The sequence below is a fragment of the Meles meles genome, chromosome 13, assembly GCF_922984935.1.
Source record: "Meles meles chromosome 13, mMelMel3.1 paternal haplotype, whole genome shotgun sequence".
Lineage (NCBI taxonomy): Eukaryota > Metazoa > Chordata > Mammalia > Carnivora > Mustelidae > Meles > Meles meles.
Window position 1 is genome coordinate 54,895,882 of NC_060078.1, and position 22,085 is coordinate 54,917,966.

General features: G+C 40.5%; 1 pseudogene; it reads right to left on the bottom strand.

Annotated features, from left to right (window-relative positions):
* Positions 1–5,207: 5,207 nt before the first annotated feature.
* On the bottom strand, positions 5,208–5,372 carry LOC123955818 (annotated as a pseudogene).
* Between the last annotated feature and the right edge of the window lie 16,713 nt (positions 5,373–22,085).

The window sequence follows — 22,085 nt, forward strand, 5'->3', positions numbered from 1 at the left end:
CAAGTACTTGAGGTTTGAATTTGAAAGTGAGAAAGTTATGTCCAGGAGCTGGGTAGTAGAATTTCAGCCATGAGGGGAAAGAAGAATTCATGTTAGAATTCATTTCTCTGCTTTAGTGTCGATTTGAACACCAAAGATTTGACATGTTGGTATGAATTTGTTTCAAACTTAGAGTCACATGTTAACATATGCTTTCATATTGCCCATCAAATCTTCTAAGTGTCATTCTTTGCTCTCTGACCTAGAACAAAATCCCTGGGGGGCGTCACTAGATATTCTTTTTTCTACTTTCTAACACATTGTTTTATACCTAAGACAAGTGTGATGGCTTATCTAAAACACAGACAACTAAACACCTTATACCAGTCAAATAATTTCCATAATTTTTTCTTATGTTTCTAAGTTATGAAATGAGCATCACCTATTAACCTTTTGCCTGCTCCTCTCCTAGAGAAAAATTTTATACTTTGGCATGCATTTTTAAGATAACATATGAGGTAGATGTACCTATACATAATGTATGTCCAAAGTATATATTCATACATAATATATATTATACATACACCTATACACATGAGATTAAAAATGATCTTTACCACTGTACTCGTATTACACATAATATTCTACAACTTGCTATTTTTCTACTATACAGTATGCCAAGAAAAATTCTAAATAATAAAAACATGGGCATGGGGCCCCTGGGTGACTCAGTAGGTTAAGTAGCTGCCTTCAGTTCAAATCATGATCCTGGGGTCCTGGATTTGAGCCCCGCATTGGACTCCCTGTTCAGTGGAGAGCCTGCTTCTCCCTCTCTCTCTGCCTGCCGTTCTGCCTACTTGTGTTCTATCTCTCTATCAAATAAATAAGTAAAATCTTTAAAAAATTTAAAAAACAGGGGCGCCTGGGTGGCTCAGTGGGTTAAGCCTCTGCCTTTGGCTCAGGTCATGATCCCAGGGTCTTGGGAATCAAGCCCTACATCGGGCTCTCTGCTCAGCGGGAGCCTGCTTCCCTTCCTCTCTCTCTTTGCCTACTTGTGATCTCTGTCTGTCAAATAAATAAATAAAATCTTTAAAAAAATTTTAAAAAACATGGGCAAATGATTTGAATGGACAGATTACAGAAAAGGAAATGAAATGTTTCCTAAACTCATGAAAAGATCTTAGAAATAAAAGATACAAGTTAGAACTATATTATATTCCTTTTCTCCTTGATTGGTAAATGAAAAGATTTTAATGGAAGTATTAGCAAATGTGTGTGCCACACATTTGTGTGTGTGTGTTCTAAAGTTATCTTCTCCATGAAACCTACCTCGAGATTCTTTTTTAAAGCTAATTAATTTATTAATTTATTAATAAATTATAATTAGTTTATTTATTTGAGAGAGAGAGGCAGGGAGGGGCAGAGGGAGAGAGAAACTTTAGTAGACTCTGAACTCAGCAGGAGCCTGGCACAGGGCTAGATCCCATGACTCTGAGATCACCACTGGTGCCAAAACCACGAGTTGGATGGTAAACCAACTGTACCACCCAGGCACCCCTACCCTGAGATTCTTACTGAAACTTACAAACTCTCCTCCATCATCACTTTCCCCAACCTTCAGCTTCTGAATCTCCTTACAATGTGTTTGCCACTTTGCACGTTTCATGTTAATTTACCTTTCTCATAAACCTAGGAGGTAGATAGTATCTGTATGTGTTTCCTAACACTGCTATAACTAATTACCACTGAGTTAGTGGCTCAGAACAACACAGATTTACCTCTTATAATTCTGGAGTTCAAAAGTCCAATATCCATGTTCGTGGGCTAAAATCGAAGTGCTGGCAGGGCTGCTTGTTTCTGAGGCTCTAGGAAAGAATCTATTTCCTTCCCTTTACTGCTTTGAGATGCTGCCAATGTTCCTTGGTTCACAACACCTTCCTCTCATCAGTCCCATCCTCTTGCTTATCTTCTCCTACTTACGTTAATCTTCCTGGCTCACTTTCCTAAGGACTGTGTGATTACAGCTGGTAATTACATTTGGTAAATTACCTGGCTAATTTAGGATAAATCCTCATTTTAAAATCCTGAAGAGGGGTGCCTAGGTGGCTCAGTCAATTAAGCATCTGCCTTCAACTCGGGCCATGACCCGGGGTCCTGGGATGGAGCCCCACATTGGACTCCCTGCTCAGTGGGTACTCTGCTTCTTCCTCTCCTTCTACCTCTCCTCCACTCTCCCACCCCCTCCATGCTCTCTCTCTGACATGAATGCGGTCTTTCAAATAAATAAATAAAATCCTGAACTTAATCATATTTGCACAGTTCCTCTGACCTTTTAAGGTATATAATCAGTTAAGCATTTCCCCCCTGCTGTGCTCAATCTCTCTCTGTCAAATAAAGTCTTAAAACACAAGAGCAGCCATTTTCTTTTGCAACTCTCCCCCCTCTTCTAAAAAGAAAAAACAAAAAACTTTCCATTTTGTGTATCTCTTGAGAGTCATCTATTTGCTAGAAGGGATGCTGCCTGATTCATAAATCATTTACTGAAGCCAATTGGATCTTCAAATTTATTCAGTTGAATTTTGTTTTTTAACGAGGATTATTAAACTGATCTTCTTTGAAGCCTTTCTTTAAAAAGAAACAGAAGCAAATAACACACAGACATCCCAGTAATTTTTTTCCCTAGGATTATTAGATTTAGGATATCCATATCTTCTTTTTCTGCTATATAAATGTAGTCACATTTGATGGCTGAGTTATAAGTCTAATCTCATAGTAACTAGGTAGACTTCTAAAGCTAGAAGGCTTTCTTTGATTATTTATAAAGATTATATTATTAAAGATAATTTAAAAGACCTGTCTTACGGTGTTTGCAAAGAGCCAATTTCATTGTTTAAGAATGTCTAGTTCTACGATGTTCTAAATGAGGTAAGACTAATTTAATGGTACTATAAACCAGAGCAGTTGTTGCTTCCGAGGAGGGGGATTGCCATGAATAGATGTGAAGGAATTTTCCAGGGGGTTGAGATTGTTCTATGCCTTGATAGGATGTGGTTATTCAGGTGTTGGTATTTGTCAAAACTAAGCTGTAAACTCAGGTCTTATCAGAAGAACTCCCCAAATAAACAAGATGTGTAAGGCCATCTCAAAAAGGGAAGGTGTTTCAAGTCCCAAAAGTAAGCCTTTTCTTATATCTATTCTGATCTAGTATGACCCTATGTTTATAGTTGACCCTAAACTATAAACTATGTAAACCCTATAAATATAGGGTTTAAGACCCCTTATTGGGCTCCCTGCTCCACAGGGAGCCTGCTTCTCCCTCTCCTGCTCCCCCTACTCCTGCTTGTGCTCACTTTGTCTGGTGTTCTCTCTCTCTCTCTCAAATAAATAAAATCTTTTTAAAAGAGGAAAGAAATTGCCTTGGAGCTATATAACTGGTCAGCCGCTCTGTTTTGGCCTTCAGCTAAGTTGGCTGTCAGCACCCACTGTCCCCTCCCAGCACCACGATCTGTGTGATTACTGTGCCATCTCACTGGCCTGGGCTGAGTTTCAACAAGAGCCACTGAGTGGCTCCATTGGTCAGCGTGGCTTCTGAAGTGTCTCTCAGACCTTTCATTTTTCACTTGACAATGAAAGGAAACAATTTCTTAGTGACTTAAGTCTTTTTCTCCAAAGAATATAAAAATTATGCTCCAAGCTTAGAATTTATAATATTTCACTTGAGAAGGAACTTTATTTAGGAGTTGGTTGACTCAAAAGATTTTCTATTATTGGTAGTAGTGGCTCAGTAAATGTATTTTATTGATGAGTTTTGACCACCTGCTTTCATAAATTTTTCTTTGGCTCAATTAAGTGACATGAAATCAATGGGCGCCCTCTCAACCTGCAAGCTGGAGGATAATCTCAGAAGATAGTACTGAAATTTATACTTAAAACAATTATATATGTCAGTCTACTAAAAGACCACAAAAGGTGGCATGATTTCTCCATTAAGACTGATCTTTGGGGGACACCTGGCTGACTCAGTGAGTAGACATGCAACTCTTGATATCAGAGTTGTGAGTTCAAGCCCACATTGGGCATACTTAATTTTTTTTTTTTTTAATACAGCTGAGGGACTCTTGTGTGGGTCTGTTGGTTAAGCGTCTGCCTTCAGCTCAAGTCATGATCCCAGGGTCCTGGGAACAAGTCCTGCATGAGGCTCCTTGCTCAGCAGAGAGCCTGCTTCTCCCTATCTCTCTGACATTCCCTGCTCATGTTCTGTCTTCTTTCTGACAAATAAATAAATAAAATACTTATTTTTAAAATTAATATATAATTTATTTTTTTCAGGTGTATAAATCTGTGATTCTTCAGTCTTATACAACTCAGAGAGCTCACCATAGCACCATAGCATACCCTCCCCAGTGTCCATTACCAAGCCACCACATCCCTCCCAACCCCCTCCACTCCAGCAACCCTCAGTTTGTTTCCTGAGATTAAGAATCTCTTATGGTTTGTCTCCCTCTCTTGTTTCATCTTGTTTCATTTTTTCCCTGCCTTTCCCTATGAGCCTCTGTCTTTTTTCTCAAATTCCTGTATCAGTGAGAATATATGATAATTGTGTTTCTCTGATTGACTTATATCATTTAGCATAATACCCTCTAGTTCCATCCATGTTGCAAATGGCAAGATTTCATTTTTTGATGGCTGCATAATATTCCACTGTGTATATATACCGCATCTTCTTTATCCATTTATGTGTTGATGGACATCTAGGCTCTTTCCATAGTTTAGTTGTTGTGGATGTAGCTGCTGTAAACATTGGGAGCACATGCCCCTTCAGATCTTTAGGATATCTTTGTATCTTTAGGGTAAATCGTAGGGTAGCTCTATTTTCAACTTTTTGAGGAACCTCCATACTGTTTTCCAGAATGGCTGCACCAGCTTGCATTCCCACCATCATCGTAGGGGGGTTCCCCGTTTTCCGCATCCTCACCAACACCTGTTGTTTTCTGACTTGTTAATTTTAGCCATTTTGACTGGTGTGAAGTGGTATCTCATTGAGGTTTTGATTTGTATTTCTCTGGTGCTGAGTGATGTTGAGTACTTTCTCATGTGCCTATTGGCCATGTGGATGACTTCTTTGCAGAAATGTCTGTTCACATCTTCTGCCCATTTCTTGATTGGATTATTCTTTGGGAGTTGAGTTTGGTAAGTTCTTTATAGATTTTGTATACTAGCCCTCTATCTGATATGTCATTTGCAAATATTTTCTCCCATTCTGTCAGTTGTCTTTCAGTTTTGTCACTGTTTCCTTTGTGTGCAAAAGCTTTTGATCTTGATGACATTCCAATTAGCAATAATCGCGCCTCGGATAAACCTCATTGGCTACGATACTGCCACTGCGCAAAGCTGATCTTGATGACATTCCAATAGTTCATTTTTGCCCTTGCTTCCCTTGCCTTTGGTGATGTTTCTAGGAAGAAGTTGCTGCAGCTGAGGTTGAAGAGGTTGCTGCCTGTGTTCTCCTCAAGGCTTTTGATGGATTCCTGTCTCACATTGAGGTTCTTCATCCATTTTGAGTCTATTTTTGTATATGGTATAAGGAAATGGTCCAATTTCATTCTTATGCATGTGGCTGTCCAATTTTCCCAACACCATTTGTTGAAGAGACTGTCTTTTTTCCATTGGACATTCTTTCCTGCTTTGTCAAAGATTTGTGGACCATAGTGTTGAGGGTTTATTTCTGGACTTCTTTTCTATTCCATTGATCTATGTGTCCGTTTTTGTGTCAGTACCATACTGTCATGATGACTACAGTTTTGTAAGTTTGGAATTGTGACACCACCAGCTTTGGTTTTCTTTTTCAACTTTCAACTTTCTTTTTCTCTTTCAACTTTCCTCTGGCTATTTGGGGTCTTTTCTTGTTCCACAAAAATTTTAGCATTATTTCTTCCATTTCTTTGAAAAAAGTTGATGGTATTTTGTTAGGGATTGCCTTAAATGTGTAGATTGCTCGAGGTAGCATAGACATTTTTTCAATATTTGTTCTTCTAATCCATAAGCATGGAACGTTTTTCTCATTTCTTTGTGTCTTCCTCAATTTATTTCATGAATATTCTATACTTTTCTGAGTACAGATTCTTTGTCTCTTTGGTTAGATTTATTCCTAGGTATCTTATGGTTTTGGGTGCAATTGTAAATGGGATCGACTCCATAATTTCTCTTTCTTCTGTCTTGTTGTTTGTATATAGAAATGCAACTGATTTCTGTGCAGTGATTTTATATCCTGTCACCTTACTGAATTCCTGTATGAGTTCTAGCAATTTTGGGGAGGAGTCTTTTGTCTTCCACATAAAGTACCACATCATCTGCAAAGAGTGAGAGTTTTACTTCTTCTTTGGCTATTTGCATGCCTTTTATTTCTTTTTGTTGTCTGATTGCTGAGGCTAGGACTTCTAGGGCTAATGTTGAACAACAGTGGTTAAACTGGGCATCCCTGCCATGTTCCTCCCCTTAGGGGAAAAGCTCTCAGTTTTTCCCCCTTGAGAATGATATTCACTGTGGACTTTTTGCAGATGGCTTTTATGATATTGAGGTATATTCCCTCTATCCCTACACTGTGAAGTTTTAGTGAAAAAAGGATGCTATACTTTGTTAAATGCATTTTCTGCATCTGCTGGTGGATCATATGGTTCTTGTCCTTTCTTTTTATTAATGTAGTGTATCACATTGATTGATTTTCAGATGCTGAACCAACCTTGCAGTCCAGGATAAATCCCACTTGGCCATGGTGAATAGTCCTTTTAATGTATGGTTGGATCCTATTAGCTAGTAATTTGGTGAGAATTTTGGCATCTGTGTTCATCAGGGATATTGGTCTGTAACTCTCCTTTTTGGCGGAGTCTTTGTCAGGTTCTGGGAACAAGGTAATGCTGGCCTCATCAAAAGAGTTTGGAAGTTTTCCTTCCATTTTGATTTTTTGAAACAGCTTCAGAAGAATAGGAATTAATTCTTTAAATGTTTGGTAGATTGCTCACTTTGGTAGCATGTATACTAAATGTTTGGTTGAATTCCTGTGGGAAGCGATCCAGCCTTGGGCTCTTGTTTTTTGGGGGATTGTTGATTACTGCTTCAATTTCCTTCTGGGTTATGGGTCTTTTCAGGTTTTCCATTTCTTCTGGTTCAGTTTTAGTAGTTTATACATCTCTAGGAATGCATCCATTTCTTCCAGATTGCATAATTTGTTGGCATATAGTTGCTCATAATATGTTTTTATACTTGTTTCTATTTCTTTGGTGTTTGTTGTGATCTGTCCTTTCATTCATGGTTTTATTAATTTGGGTCCTTTTTCTTCTTTTTTATAAGTCTGGCCTGGGGTTTACCAATCTTATTAATTCTTTCAAAGAACCAGCTCCTAAGTTAGTTGATCTGTTTTACTGTTCTTTTGGTTTCTATTGTATTGATTTCTGCTCTAATCTCTGTATTATTTTTCTTCTCCTGCTGGGTTTAGGGCTCCTTTTGGTATAAGGTTATATTGTATATTTGAGACCTTTCTTGTTTCTTGAGAAATGCTTGTAATGTTATATACTACCCTCTTAGGCTGACTTTGCTGCCTCTCAAAGGTTTTGAATAGCTGTGTTTTCATTTGTTTCACTCATGAATTTTTAAATTCTTCTTTAATTTCCTGGTTGACCCATTCATTCCTTAGTGGGATAGTCTTTAGCCTCCATGTATGTGAGTTCTTTCCAACTTTCCACTTGTGATTGAGTGCCAATTTCAAAACATTGTAGTCTGAAAATATGCAGGGAATGATCCCAGTCTTTTGGTACTGATTGAGACCTGATTTGTGACCCAGGATGTGATCTATTCTGGAGAATGTTCCTTGTGCACTAGAGAATAATGTGTATCCTGTTGTTTTGGGATGGATTGTTCTGAATATATCTGTGAAGTCTGTCTAGTCCAGTGTGTCATCAAAGTCCCTATTTCCCTGACAGATCTTCTTTTTTTAAAAAATATTTTATTTATTTATTTGATAGACAGAAATTACAAGAAAGCAGAGAGGCAGGCAGAGAGAGAGGAGGAAGCAGGCTCCCCGCCAAGCAGAGAGCCCAATGTGGGTCTTGATCCCAGGACCCTCGGACCATGACCTGAGCCGAAGGCAGAGGCTTTAACCCACTGAGTGACCCAGGTGCCCCCCGACAGATCTTCTGCTGAGATGATCTGTCCATTGTAGTGAGGTGGGTGTTAAAGTCCCCTACTATTATTGTATTGTTATCAGTGTGTTTCTTTGATTTTATTATTTATTGGCTTATATAATTTCTCCCATTTTAGGGGCATAAAATTTACATACTTAAATAGCCCCTTTAAGTATGATAGAGTGTTCTTCCTCATCTCTTATTAGTCTTTGGTTTAAAATATAATTTTTCTGATATGAAGATAGCCATTCCAGCTTTCTTTTGATGCCCATTAGCAAGATAAATGGTTTTCCAGCCCCTCACTTTAAATCTGGTTGTCTTTGGGTCTAAACTGAATCTCTTGCAGACAGCTTATTGATGGGTCTTGCTTTTTAATCCAATCTGATACTCCGTGTCTTTTGATTGGAGTATTTAGCCCATTTATATTCAGAATGACTATTGAAAGATGGGAATTTAGTGCCATCGTATTGCCTGTAAAGTAACTGTTTCTGTATATTGTGTCTGTTTCTTTCTGGTCTATGTTACTTTTGGGCTCTCTCATTGCTGAGAGGACCCCTTTTCATAATACTTGTAGGCTGGTTTGGTGATCAGAAATTCTTTTAGTTTCTGTTTGTCCTGGAAGCTTTTTATTACTCCTTCTATTTTAGATGACATCTTAGCTGCATAAAGTGTTTTTGGCTGCGTATTTTTCTAATTTAGTACCCTGAATAGATCATGCCAGTTCTCTCTGGCCTGCCAGGTTTCCTAGATAGATCTGCTACCAGTGTAATGTTTCTACTGCTGTAGGCTATAGACCTCTTGTCCCGAGCTGCTTTCAGGATTTCTCTTTGTCTCTGAGATTTTCAGTTTTCACTATTATATGTCGGGGTGTTGACCTATTTATATTGATTTTGAAGGGAAGTCTCTGTGCCTCCTGAATTTTGAAGCCTATCTCCTTCACCTTGTTAGGGAAGATTTCCCCTATAATTTGTTCTAGCATACCTTCTGCCCCTCTCTCCCCCTTTCCTCTTCCTCTGGTATCCCAATTATTCTAATATTGTTTTGCTTTATGGTGTCAGTTATCTCTCAAATTCTTTCCTCGTGATCCAGTAGTTATGTATCTCTCTTTTTGTCAGCTCTTTTATTCTCTATCATTTGGTCTTCTATATCCCTAATTCTCTCTTCTGCCTCGTTTATCCTAGTAGTTAGAACCTAGCAGTTAGAGCCACCATTTTTTTTTTTTTACTGCATCTCATTAATAGCTTTTTATTTTGACTTGGTTAGATTTTAGTTTTTGTTTCTCCAGAAAGGGATTCTCTAGTATCTTCTATGCTTTTTTCAAGCCCGGTTATTATCTTTATAATCCTTAGTCGAATTCTAGTTCTGCTATCTTACTAATGTCCATACTAATTAAGTCCCTTGCAGTCAGTACTCCCTCTTGTTCTATTTTTTGAGGTGAGTTTTTCCATCATGTCATTCTGTTTAGAGAAGAATAGATGAAGGAGAAAATAAAATACTAAAATGGCAACAACCACACCAGAGAAATGTACACAAAACAAATCAGAAGAGACCTGAAATTGGGGGCTGGGGTGAGTGTTGAGGAAAAAAAGAAAAAAAAAAAAAAGAATGTGAAGCGTTAGCAGAATAGTGAAATACACTGAATTCTGTGTGTATTTTGGTCAGTTTTTTTAGAAAACTAGATCCCAAAATTGTAAAGAAAGGAAAACATATATGTGCAAAATTAAAATTAAATACACTGAAAGTATACAGTGTAACTGTAAAAATGGAAACTAAAAGAGAAGATAAAACAAAAGAGAAAGAAAAAAACAACAAGAACAAAAAGGAAAGGATATAAACAGGCAGATGAACAGAGCAGAACAATATACTATCTCCTGAGTGTATTTTGGACAGTTTGTTAGAGGAAACTACATCTCAAAATTGTAATTAAAGAAAAACTTTATATATATATATATATATGTATATATATATATATATATGTATATATATACATATATATATATATACATATATATATATATATATATATATATATATATATAAAAATTATGGACTCTGGGAAACAAAGGGAGAGTTTTAGAAGGGAGAAGGGTGGGAGGATGGGGTAGCCTGATAATAGGATTAAGAAGGGCACTGATTGCATGGAGCACTGGGTGTTATATGCAAACAGTGAATCATGGAACACTACGAAAAACTAAGGATGGGGGGAAGTCAAGATGGTGGAGAAGTAGCAGACTGAGATGACATCAGGTAGGAGGAGATCAGCTAGATAGCTTATCAAACCATTCCGAACACCTACAAATCCAACAGGAGATCGAAGAGAAGAAGAGCAACAATTCTAGAAACAGAAAATCAACCACTTTCTGAAAGGTAGGACGGGGGATAAGTGAATCCAAAGCGACGGGAAGATCGCTGTGGGGGGAGGGGCGGCTCCCGGCAAGTGGCGGAGCAACTGAGCACAAAATCAGGACTTTTAAAAGTCTGCTTCACTGAGGGACATCGCTCCAGTGGCTAAACCAGGGTGAAGCCCATGCGGGGACAATGTGGCCCCAGGTCCCGCGGGGTCACAGAAGGATCAGGGGTGTCTGAATGTCATGGAGTTTGCAGGTATTAGAGCGGGGAAGCCAGCTACAGAGACGGAGCTGAGGAGTGATCTCTCAACTTGGGGTTACTTTGAACCATAATCCGTGGCACAAGCCACTGCTCTGTGAGTGTGGTCCCCACAAGATCCGGGGAGACCCCCCCCAGAAGAGCTCAAGGATCTGCAGGGTTCAGAGACTCCAGGCACAGCTGTGTGCCAGAGACAGAGATGCTTGGTCACAGGCTGGGTGAGCTCGGCACACAGCCGGAGGCGAGGGAGATGGGAGTGATTGAGCACTTTTCTCTGAGGGTGCACTGAGGAGTGGGACCCCGAGATCTTGGCTCCTCCAGGCTGGAGACTGGGAGGCCGCCATTTTCATTCCTATCCTCCGGAACTCTACAGAAAGCATTCAGGGAACAAAAGCTCCGGAAATCGAACCAAAGCAGATTACTTAGCCTGGCCCCTGGTAAGGAAGGTGCAATTCCACCTGGGGCAAAGACACTTGAAAATCACTACAATAGGTCCCTCCCCCAGAAGATCAACAAGAAATCCAGCCCAGACCAAGTTCACTTACCAAGGAGAACAGCAGAATTCCCAGAAGAGGAGAAAGCAAAACATGGAATTCATGGCTTTCTCCCCATGAATCTTTAGTCTTGCAAAGTTAATTAATCTAAAAAAAATTTTTTTAAATTTTATTTTTTTCTTCTGCTAATTTTTTTAACTTTTACCCTTTCCTCTTTTAATGGTTTTAAACTTGTTTATCTTAATACCTTATATAAAAAAAAGAATCTTTTTTGAACCTTCATTATTACAGTCATATTTTATTCTTCATTGTATCTAACTTTATTTTTTGTATACACATAGGGTTTTTTCTTCTAAAAAATTTGGGGTACAACTTCTTCTAATAGATCAAAATACACCCTAAGTCTAGCACCGGGCTTGTTCTAGTCTCCAGCCTGAGCAAATTCTCTCCACTTTCTTTTCCTTTATTCTCCCAACGAACTTACATTATCAACTCCTTTTTTAGAAACTTAAAAAAATTTTTTTTCATCTTTATAGTCATATTCCATCCCTTCAGTGTTTACCCTTATATATGTTTTTCATTCTTTAAAATTTTGGGAGATAGTTTCTTCTAAGAGACCAAAATACTCCCAAAATTAAGTGGGTGACACTGTTCTAGTCACCAGTCTAATATATATATATATATTTTTTCTTTTTTATATTTTTTCTTTATTTGTTTTCTTTTTTACATTTTTTCTGAACTTTTACCCCCTTCTCCCCCCCCCCATAATTTGGGGTCTCTTCTGATTTGGTTAAAGCACATTTTCCTGGGGTCTTTGCAACACTTTTAGTATTTTATTTGAACCATCATATGTTCTTATCTGGACAAAATGACAAGGCTGGTAAACTCACCACAAGAAAAAGAACAAGAGGCAGTACTGAAGGCTAGGGCCCTAATCAATACAGACATTGGTAATATGTCAGATCTAGAGTTCAGAATGATGATTCTCAAGGTTCTAGCCAGGCTTGAAAAAGGCATGGAAGATATTAGAGAAACCCTGTCTGGAGAAATAAAAGCCCTTTCTGGAGAAATAAAAGAAATGAAATCTAACCAAGTTGAAATCAAAAAAGCTATTAATGAGGTGCAATAAAAAATGGAAGCTCTTACTGCTAGGATAAATGAGGAAGAAGAAAGAATTAGTGATATAGAAGACCAAATGACAGAGAATAAGGAAGCTGAGCAAAAGAGAGACAAACAACTACTGGACCATGAGGGGAGAATTCGAGAGATAAGTGACACCATAAGATGAAACAACATTAGAATAATTGGGATTCCAGAGGAAGAAGAAAGAAAGAGGGGAGCAGAAGGTCTATTGGAGAGAATTATTGGAGAGAATTTCCCTAATATGGCAGAGGGAACAAGCATCAAAATCCAGGAGGTGCAGAGAACCCCCCTCAAAATCAATAAGCATAAGTCCACACCCCGTCACCTAATAGTAAAATTTACAAGTCTTAGTGACAAAGAGAAAATCCTGAAAGCAGCCCAGGAAAAGAAGTCTGTAACATACAATGGTAAAAAGATTGGCAGCAGACTTATCCACAGAGACCAGGCAGGCCAGAAAGAACTGGCATGATATATTCAGAGAACTAAACGAGAAGAACATGCAGCCAAGAATACTATATCCAGCTAGACTATCATTGAAAATAGGAGAGATAAAAAGCTTCTAGGGCAAACAAAAACTGAAAGAATTTGCAAACACCAAACCAGCTCTACAGGAAATATTGAAAGGGATCCTCTAAGTGAAGAGAGACCCTGAAAGTAGTAGATCAGAAAGGAACAGAGACATATAAAGTAACAGTCACCTTACAGGCAATACAATGACACTAAATTCGTATCTCTCTATAGTTACCCTGAATGTAAATGGGCTAAATGCCCCAATCAAAAGACACAGGGTATCAGAATGGATAAAAAAACGAAACCCATCAATATGCTGTCTACAATAAACTCATTTTAGATGCAAAGACACCTCCAGATTTAAAGTGAGGGGGTGGAAAACAATTTACCATGCTAATGGGCATCAGAAGAAAGCTGGGGTGGCAATCCTTATATCAGATCAATAAGATTTTAAGCCAAAGACTATAATAAGAGATGTGGAAGGACACTATATCATACTCAAAGGGTCTGTCCAACAAGAAGATCTAACAATTTTAAATATCTATGCCCCTAACATGGGAGCAGCCAACTATATAAACCAATTAATAACAAAATCAAAGAAACACATTGACAATAATACAATAATAGAAGGGGACTTTAACACTCCCCTCACTGAAATGGATAGATCATCCAAGCAAAAGATCAACAAGGAAATAAAGGCCTTAAATGATACACTGGACCAGATGGACATCATAGGTATATTCAGAACATTCCATCCCAAAGCAACAGAATACACATTCTTCTCTAGTGCACATGGAACATTCTCCAGAATAGATCACATCCTGGGTCCTAAATCAGGCCTCAACTGGTATCAAAAGATTGAGATCATTCCCTACATATTTTCAGACCACAGTGCTCTGAAGCTAGAACTCAATCACAAGAAGAAATTTGGAAAGAACTCAAATACATGGATACTAAAGAGCACCCTTCTAAAGAATGAATGGGTCAACCAGGAAATTAAAGAAGAATTGAAAAAATTCATGGAAACAAATGATAATGAAAACACAATGGTTCAAAATCTGTGGGACACAGGAAAGGCAGTCCTGAGAGGAAAATATATAGCAATACAAGCCTTCTCAAGAAAAAAGAAAGGTCTCAAATACACAACCTAACCCTACACCTAAAGGTGCTGGAGAAAGAACAAGAAAGAAACCCTAAACCTAGCAGGAGAAGAGAAATCATAAAGATCAGAGCCGAAATCAATGAAATAGAAACCAAAAAACCAATAGAACAAATCAACGAAACTAGGAGCTGGTTCTTTGGAAGAATTAATAAGATTGATAAACCCCGGGGCCTGGGTGGCTCAGTGGGTTAAGCCTCTGCCTTCAGCTCAGGTCATGATCTCGGGGTCCTGGGATCGAGCCCCGGATTGGGCTCTCTGCTCAACAGGGAGCCTGCCTCCCCCCCTCTCTCTCTGCCTGCCTCTCTGCCTTCTTGTGATCTCTGTCTGTCAAATAAATGAATAAATAAAATCTTTAAAAAAAATAAAAGATTGATAAACCCCTGGCCAGACTTATCCAAAAGAAAAGAGAAAGGATCCAAATAAATAAAATCATACATGAAAGAGGAGAGATCACAACCAACACCAAAGAAATACAGACAATTATAAGAACATATTATGAGCAACTCTACGCCAACAAATTTGACAATCTGGAAGAAATGGATGCATTCCTAGAGACATATAAACTACCACAACTGAACCAGGAAGAAATAGAAAACGTGAACAGACCCATAACCAGTAAGGAGATTGAAACCATCATCAAAAATTTCCAAACAAACAAAAGCCCAGGGCCAGATGGCTTCCCAGGGGAATTCTACCAAACATTTAAAGAGGAATTAATTCCTATTCTCCTGAAACTGTTCCAAAAAATAGAAATGGAAGGAACTTTTTATGAGGCCAGCATCACCTTGATCCCCAAACCAGACAAGGATCCCATCAAAAAAGAAAATTACAGACCAATATCCTTGATGAACACAGATGCGAAAATTCTCACCAAAATACTAGTCAATAGGATCCAACAGTACATTAAAAGGATTATTCACCACAACCAAGTGGGATTTATTCCAGGGCTGCAAGGTTGGTTCAACTTCTGCAAATCAATCAATGTGATACAAATACACTAATAAAAGAACAAGAACCATATGATACTCTCGATAGATGCTGAAAAAGCATTTGACAAAGTACAGCATCCCTTCCTGATCAAAACTCTTCAAAGTGTAGGGATAGAGGGCACATACCTCAATATTATCAAAGCCATCTATGAAAAACCCACCGCAAATATCATTCTCAATGGAGAAAAACCGAGAGCTTTTCTGCTAAGGTCAGGAACACGGCAGGGATGTCCATTATCACCACTATTATTCAACATAGTACTAGAAGTCCTAGCCTCAGCAATCAGACAACAAAAAGAAATTAAAGGCATCCAAATTGGCAAAGAAGAAGTCAAACTATCACTCTTCACAGATGATATGATACTATATGTGGAAAACCCAAAAGACTCCACTCCAAAACTGCTAGAACTTGTACAGGAATTCAGTAAAGTGTCAGGATATAAAATCAATGCACAGAAATCAGTTGCATTTCTGTACACCAACAACAAGACAGAAGAAAGAGAAATTAAGGAGTCAGTCCCATTTACAATTGCACCCAAAACTCTAAGATACCTAGGAATAAACCTAACCAAAGAGGCAAAGAATCTATACTCAGAAAACTATAAAGTACTCAAGAAATAAATTGGGGGAGACACAACAAAATGGAAAAGCATTCCATGCTCATGGATTAGAAGAACAAATATTGTGAAAATGTCTATGCTACCTAAAGCAGTCTACACATTTAATGCAATCCCTATCAAAATCCCATCCATTTTTTTCAAAGAAATGGAACAAATAATCCTCAAATTTATATGGAACCAGAAAAGACCTCAAATAGCCATAGGAATATTGAAAAAGAAAGCCAAAGTTGGTGGCATCACAATTCCAGACTTCAAGCTCTATTACAAAGCTGTCATCATCAAGACAGTATGGTACTGGCACAAAAACAGACACATAGATCAATGGAACAGAATAGAGAGCCCAGAAATAGACCCTCAACTCTATGGTCAACTAATCTTTGACAAAGCAGGAAAGAATGTCCAATGGAAAAAAGACAGACTCTTCAATAAATGGTGTTGGGAAAATTGGACAGCCACATGCAGAAAAATGAAATTGGACCATTTCCTTACACCACACATAAAAATAGACTCAAAATGGATGAAGGACCTCAATGTGAGACAGGAATCCATCAAAATCCTTTGGGAGAACACAGGCAGCAACCTCTTTGACCTCAGCTGCAGCAACTTCTTCCTAGGAACATCACCAAAGGCAAGGGAAGCAAGGTCAAAAATGACTATTGGGACTTCATCAAGATCAAAAGCTTTTGCACAGCAAAGGAAACAGTTAACAAAACCAAAAGACAACTGACAGAATGGGAGAAGATATTTGCAAACGACATATCAGATAAAGGGCTAGTGTCCAAAATCTTTAAGGAACTTAGCAAACTCAACACCCAAAGAACAAACAGATGTTTGTCAGTCCAATCAAGAAATGGGAAGAGGACATGAACAGACATTTCTGCAAAGAAGACATCCAGATGGCCAACAGACACGTGAAAAAGTGCTCCATATCACTCAGCATCAGGGAAATACAAATCAAAACCACAATGAGATATCACCTCACACCAGTCAGAATGGCTACAATTAACAAGTCAGGAAATGACAGATGCTGGAGAGGATGCAGAGAAAGGGAAATGCTCCTACGCTGTTGGTGGGAATGCAAGCTGATGCAACCACTCTGGAAAACAGCATGGGGGTTCCTCAAAAAGTTGAAAATAGAGCTACCCCATGACCCAGCAATCACTCTACTAGTTATTTGCCCTAAATATACAAACGTAGTGATCTGAAGGTGCACGTGCACCCAAATGTTTATAGCAGCAATGTCCACAATAGCCAAACTATGGAAAGAACCTAGATGTCCATCAACAGATGAATGGATAAAGAAGATGTGGTATATATATATATACAATGGAATAGTTTGCCGCCATCAAAAGAAATGAAATCTTGCCATTTGCGAGGACGTGGATGGAACTAGAGGGTATTATGCTTAGCAAAATAAGTCAATCGGAGAAAGACAACTGTCATATGATCTCCCTGATATGAGGAAGTGGAGATGCAACATGTGGGAATTGGGGGTAGGAAAAGGAAAAATGAAACAAGATGGGATTGGGAGGGAGATAAACCATAAGAGACTCTTATTCTCACAGAACAAAATGAGGGTTACTGGGGGGAGGGGGATAGGGAGAGGGTGGTAGGGTTATGGATATTGAGGAGGGTATGTACTATGGTGAGTGCTGTGAAGTTTGTAAACCTGGTGACTCACAGACCTGTACCCCTGGGGCTAATAATACATTATATGTTTATTAAAAAATAAAAAAAATTATAAAACAAAACAAAACAAAACTAAGGATGTATTGTATGGTGACTAACATAACACAAAAAGAGAAAGGAGTAAAGAAAAAATAAATACTTTGAATGGATAGAATGTAACTGTAAAGACAAAAATTTAAAAAGACCTTAATAAAACAAACCCCAAGACCAAGAGGCTCATGCCCTACCAACCAGGCATCCCCCTCTATCTGAGTCAAATTTTTAAAAGTGGGCTGTACACCCAGTACAGAGCCCAATGTGGGGCTTGAACTCATGACTCTGAGACCACGACCTCAGCTGAGATCACCGGTCAGACACTCAACTGACTGCGCCACCCAGACACCCTATCTGAGTCAATATTTTAATAGTACACAAGTAAATTCTTTTTTTTAAAGATTTTTTTAATTTTTTATTTGTCAGAGAGAGAGAGGGAGAGAGGGATCACAGGCAGACAGAGTGGCAGGCAGAGTCAGAGGGAGAAGCAGGCTCCCCGCTGAGCAAGGAGCCCGGTGTGGGACTCGATCCTAGGACGCTGGGATCATGACCTGAGCCGAAGGCAGCTGCTTAACCAACTGAGCCACCCAGGCGTCCCCACAAGTAAATTCTTTATAAAAGTTCATCTTTGAGGGAACACTGGTCACGTAAGACAGGTTGATATACATATCTGTATCTGCTCCTTTGGAAACTACACTAAAATGACTCTAAGGGACCTGAAAAACAAGTACCAGTTTTCAAAGAAAGGCCTTGGAAGGATTAGCCAATAAAAGAAGTCAATCTAGTGGCGCCTGGCTGGCTCAGTCAGTGGCTTATGTGACTTTTGATCTGGCGGTCATGAGTTTAAGCCCCATGCTGGACATAGAGCTCACTTAGAAATTTTCTCAAAATAAAAAATATTTACTCAGATACTGATCTTGATCTCGGGTTTGTGAGTTCCAGCCCCAAGTTGGGCGTAGAGATTACTTAAAATTAATTTAAAAATCTTAAAAAAAAAAGTCAGTAGCCAGGTAACAAAGACTATAGGATTTATTCCTAAAGAAACCAAATATCCCCAGAGAAGAGACTTCCATATACTGATATCTAAGTGGAAAGGATCTACAAATCTCTTGCACAATGGAAGAAAAATTATCTCGGGGCACCTAGATGGTTCACATGGTTAAGAAACTGTCTGGCTTAGGTCGTGATCCTGCAAGTCCCAGGATCAAGTCCCACGGCGTGCTCGCTGCTCAGCAGGGAGTCTGCTTCTCCCTCTGACCCTCCCGCCTCTCATTCTCTCTCTCAAATAAAGTCTTTTTAAAAAAGAAAAGAAAGAAAAATTATCTCAAGGCCCAATAATCATAAAACTTTTGATTGCTTAGGTTAAATCTTGAAAGTTCCCAGAAAGAGACATCCAAACATCTATAAAGAGTTTGGAGGGGTGCCTGGGTGGCTCAGTGGGTTAAAGCCTCTGCCTTTGGCTCAGGTCATGATCCCAGGGTCCTGGGTACGAGCCCCACATCGGGCTCTCTGCTCTGCAGGGAGCCCGCTTCCTCCTCTCTCTCTCTGCCTGCCTCTCTGCCTAGTGTGATTTCTCTCTGTCAAATTAAAAAAAAAAAAAAAAAAAAAAAAAAGAGTTTGGAGTCAATGCTTTCAGAAGGTAGAACCCTCCCTGGAAGGCAACAGACCGTGCAGCTGTACCTTCATAAAATTCAGGGAGAATAGTGATCAAACTAAATTAGATGCTTTTGATCGTGTCAGCACAGTATACTTCCTGATGTGCACCCCAGTTTTGGAATTACTAGGAGAACTTGGAGACCGTTTCACATCAGTTCACGTAGACCTACCTCAGTTGGAGGCAGCACAGTGTGGTGGTTTAGAGCTCAGACCCTGGAGCCGGTCTGTCGGTTCAAATCCTGACTCTGGGGCTCACTGACCGTGTGATAATGGGCATATCAGTTAGTCTCTGGAATTCCGTGTTTTCATCTGCTAAGGGTAATGACTTGTTAGAGTATTTACTTCATTGGGAGTTTATGTGTCCAGAGTGAATCAGTGTGTCAACCTAAAGTCAACTGATTGTCAACATTAGCCACGTCTCCAAAAACACCAAAACGAGAGCAGGGGAGCTCCAAGCTTCTGCTACACACCTTGCTCTGCTCATCACTTCCAGCTGCCTGGTCCTGAGTTCTGTCCTTTTAATGAGCTGGTTGTCTAGTAAGTAATGGGTTTCTCTGAGTTCCATGAGCCTCTCAAGCAGACTGTTTGAACCTGAGGAGGAGGTTGTGGGGCCGTCCAATCTGTAGTCATAGCTCAGAAACACCGGTGACCTCTCTGCCCAGTCACTGGCTGACCACACAGTGAACAGCACAGGGATTCAGTGGCCACACACAGCAAAGAACACAGACTTGAAAAAGTTCAAAAAAGTCACCAAGCCAACAGTAGCAACCACAACAAGCAGCAATAATGAAGCCTGGGGTGGGGAAGGTTTGATATCCAGGATGCTTCCATTATAATATTCATCATCACACCCTGGACTTGTCAGTGGGGCCAAGTCCCCCGGCTGGGGGTCAGGTAGCTTCCTACATGTTCCACCTGCCTCTCCCTGGCTCTCCCAGCCATGCACAGCCCTGTGCAGCTTCCCAGAAGAAGAACCAAGGTCGGGAAGATGGGATGGATTTTCCTGACTCCATCTGCCCATCCCCACTCCCCCTCTACCCCCCCCCGCCCCCCAGGGTTGCGAGAGAGGAAGGTTTTCTTCAACTCCTCTTAAGGACCCTGGCTGGGTCTGGAAATTGACAAAGACAGATGAACAGGAGAAAAACTGGCAAAGTGTATTGATTGTTTTGGTGGGAGCCTCACAAGAACCTGGAGCCCAGCAGAGGTGATTGAGCAGACAGTTCTACATTTTAAGCAAAGAAGCAATCAGTGTGTGAAGAACTGAGAGACACAGGGGTTTGAGCTAGGGCTGGTAAACGGTAAAAAAGTAACTAGGAAGATTAAAGTTAGTTTGACCAGGTTTTTTCCCTAAAGCCTTTGTGGCCCTATATTCCTTGACTCTGGTGATAAACGTGTCCTCCCTGTGGTTTAGGGAGAGAAAGTGCCACATGGGAGGGAATATTCTGACCCGCTTCAGGGAAGAAGGGCTGACAGCTGGGGATCAGAGGGAACTTCCTGCTTCTGCTCTATGGAAAGTTCTTTCAGTTTCTATATTTAATTTGCCAAGGTGCCATATTTGGGATAGTGTATCCTGACCCTCACTGGCCTGGTGCTGTACTCCATCTCCTCCTAGTATCCAGGACATTGAATGCGCTGCTGTGGAGACCTCCCAGCCCTGGGGAAGCCCCTTGTCCAGGGAGGCACCTGCCTCCAGGGGAGGGTTGCCTATGACTTCCCACACAGGTGCCCTCTTGCTAAGGGTGACCGCCCCTCCTTGGGGAGATGAGGTGAGAATGTGCAGATTTTACTTCGAGGAACTGACTTCATTTCCTGCAAATGTCTACTAGTAGTGGGATCATACAGAAGTTCTATTTTTAGTATTTGGGGGAAACTCCATACTTTTCCCACCATGGCTGTGCCAGCCAAGGTCAATTCTGGATGATTTTACCTATAAACCAGAGATTTTTCAAGAACCTCTCCAGAAGAGAACATTTTCAAGGCTTAGCAAAGTACACTGATCATAGGAACAAACCGGTGACTCAGAAACTATTGAAATCAAGAAGTGGTTCTCCTTCCATTTCTGGCTAGTGTGTGGGTCTGTGGCTCAATCCCACCTCAGGCAGTTGGAAGGTTGACCTCCCAGGTCATCGAGATGGTTCCTGTTTCCAGAAATTCTTTGGGGTGTGGCCAGGTTTCCCCACCTGTGCACAGATCAAGTTGGTGAGCTCTGACGGTGGAGCCACGGGTCCTCAGGCATGGTCCCTCCCCCCTCCCCCAGTAGAGCCATCACACTGAGGGTTTGGAGGGACAGGAGCTGCCTCTAGGCAAAACCACCCGAGATTCCATTGTCCTACCTGACCTTCCGATGCTCCTCAGTGACTCCTGAGCCTCTAGTGTCTTCCTGGGACCCTGATCTGGCTGTTTTCGGACAGCTTGTCCAGCAGTTTCCTCACTTTCTGGGAGGGGCATTTACTGGAATCTTCAGCATGTCCTGCTGCCCCACCTGGATTGCTTTTTGAAGGCACGTCGTCTGGGCCATCTGGGGACCCAAGACCATGGTTCTGTGATCTGGAGGGGTTCTGAGCAGAACTGGTGGGGTGGGAGGGCTGCAAGGCACAGAGGCAGGTTTCCAGAAAGCTGTCTGGGGTCCCTGGCATTCTACCATTTTTTAATCAAAGCCCTGAGATCTTTAAAATGCCAGCAGTGTTACAGCGTGGGCCAGAAAATCACATGTCTCTGTGCGCCCAACACTACCTAAACTGTCGGCAATTTCTTGCACTTGAGCTGAGTACAAAGGATTGGGAGTCAGAGCTTGAGGGATGGTCCTGGGCCAGACTTTGTGTTTGAGGACACAGACCATGCAGACAAGCTTGTGCTGAGCCTCAGGAGGGGGCCTGTGTGGAGACCCCAGCTGCAGACACTGCTGTCCGCTGATGCCCCCTCAGTCCGCCCCAGTGCACCTGCTGCTGGGGGAGTGCCTGCCCCCTCCTCTCTACCTGAGGGCTCTCTCCTGCACCAGGCTTGCCCCTCCCCTGCCAGTCACTGTC